We start from the raw sequence: 2,353 nt of genomic DNA on the forward strand, positions 1-2,353 counted from the left end.
CTTTTTCTAGAACCTTTGGAGAGAAAATTGCGATTGAAAGTGCTGCTAGAGCTCTAGAACACGTGGATCAACCTTAGAATTCAATTTTGACGAGATCGAAAGGCACGATTATATTCTCTTTTCTTAATCTAGTGTTTACATCTTGTTTGAATCATTAGGTTTAGTTTATGAGACGTTTACTGCTATGAATATGAGCTAAAAACTCGTTTCTTCTGTTTAGGGTAGACAAACTTATCACTATGGTTTGAAGTTTATGGCTTGCATTGTTTAATTTGTTGAATTTTGTTTTGTTAAGCTTGTTAAAGACCCTCATGTGTTGCCAATAACTATTTTCTGTTAATTATCAAGTATATTAAGTTGCATGAACATTTGTTGATTGCTTGTCTCATATAATTTATGTGAAAGCAATCTTATGTGCCTAGGAATAGTGAACATGAAACTAGGGGTTAATTAGAAAATAGGTAAATCAATGTGTGAGCTTGTGTGACGAACAACCATACGAAAAGTTAATTGAAATAGTAATTTAATTAGCTAACTACAAGTCTTTCTTAATCCGAATCAATAAACTAGTAAACTCATTAATTTAACCAATTGGCCACTATTTGAATTGATTTGTTTTCTAAGGATTAGTAATAGTGAACATGAACCTAATCACATTAATCGGTAGCCAATGACAAATTAATCCATTGCACTTGCCATAAAATCAACCATAGGAATAAGTAAGTTAAACCTGAACAAAAGTCTCCTTTATTATTGAATTTATTTGATTTTTATTTGTTTTAGTTGCTAATTGTCTTGTTTGAGTGTTAGTTAAGTGCTTAAGTTTCTATTCTTGCAAAACTAGAGAAAACCTCTTTTCTTTTATTATTATTTTTTTAGATAATTCTATTACTTAGTTTACTTACCGTTCTCTGTGTTCAATACCATGCTTGCTCAACTATACCACCAATTGACAGGTACACTATTATATTTAAAAAGTGGGATTAAAGCTAGTGCATTTAACACACATCAAGTTTTTGGCGCCATTGCCGGGGAACGGTTCAAAAATAAATTTTAATTACTAGTGTTATCGATACTTTGTGTGAGATCTATCATATACAAAGTTACTACTTTAGTAAATTAGTTATTAGGTTTGAGTTTTAGTTCATTTGTTTTTAGGATTTTCAATTTTTTTTTGTTTTATCTTTCACTTGTCGAGTCCAGTTGCAGGTACTTGACGAGTACAAAGCAATTCTCAGTTTCGTTTTTATTTCATTTTTGTTCTTTTTACGCGTGTTTCTTGTTTTCTTGCAGGTATTATATGACCTGAGGTTCACACACACCTCTCGTTCCTCCATTCAAAGGCCCAGAATCCGCTCTTAAGAAGAACAAGGGCAAAGCCGTTGAAGACTCAAACCCGTCAAGGACATCACCTTTCAAGGACCTTAAATCGGTCTTTGGGAAGAAGAAAAGCAAGAAAGTTGGTGAGTCTAGCAGTCAAAAGAGCGAGGAAAGCAAGTTTGAGAGTTTTGAAGAAAATTTGATCCTAAAAGTAACTGAATACGAGTCCGAATACAAAGAAGAAAGTAAGCAAGAAGGCAAACCCGAAAACACTATGGCGGACATTGCCGACCTCTCGATGGAGGCATAAAAAAAAGAGGATTCGAGACAACACTGGTCCGGGGCTTGTGCAACCCGCCATACTCGCCACTGCCACATTTGAACTTAAGGGGCACATCCTTTCTGCATTAAAGGAGATTCCTTTCACTGGAAAGGATCATGAAGACGCTAATAACCATATCGATGAAGTTAACAACATCGTCGACTACTTTAACATTCGGAATGTACCAAGAGAAACGGTGTTGTTGAGGATGCTCCCTGTTACCTTTAAATGGGCCGCAAAGGGTTGGTTGAAAGCACTACCATTGGGCATGATTACTACATGGGAAAAAATGCATGAGAAATTTTTAGAACAATTTTTCCCACCATCTAAAGTTGCTAAGCTCAAAAAGGCCATTGCAAATTTTGAACAACAAATGGGTGAGTCGATATACGAAGCATGGGAGCGCTACAAGGGTCTAATTAGGAGTTGCCCACAAAATGATCTCAATGTGCAACAAGGAGTATCGATCTTTTATGATGGGGTAAACGTCACCACTAGACAACTCCTTGACTCTCAAGGCCATTAACAAAGAAAAATTCGGCTGAAGTTAGGGGACTCATTGAAGAATTATGTAAGCACTCTAGAGAATATCATAACCCAAGGAATGACTCAACTCAAGGGGTGGTGAATGCTATAACCGATGATATGGTAGCAGTGATGGCAAAATTAAAGAGCATGGATCAAAGAATGATGAAGATGGACCAATCCGTC

At 36.0% G+C, this 2,353-nt stretch overlaps 1 non-coding gene across 1 annotated transcript; it reads right to left on the minus strand.

Moving 5' to 3' along the window:
• Positions 1-1,979: 1,979 nt before the first annotated feature.
• On the minus strand, positions 1,980-2,086 carry LOC111892773 (small nucleolar RNA R71). The gene has a single exon (XR_002850662.1). It is a non-coding gene; the product is annotated as a small nucleolar RNA R71 (small nucleolar RNA).
• Positions 2,087-2,353: the final 267 nt, after the last annotated feature.

The sequence above is a fragment of the Lactuca sativa genome, chromosome 4, assembly GCF_002870075.4.
Source record: "Lactuca sativa cultivar Salinas chromosome 4, Lsat_Salinas_v11, whole genome shotgun sequence".
Classification (NCBI taxonomy): Eukaryota; Viridiplantae; Streptophyta; class Magnoliopsida; order Asterales; family Asteraceae; genus Lactuca; species Lactuca sativa.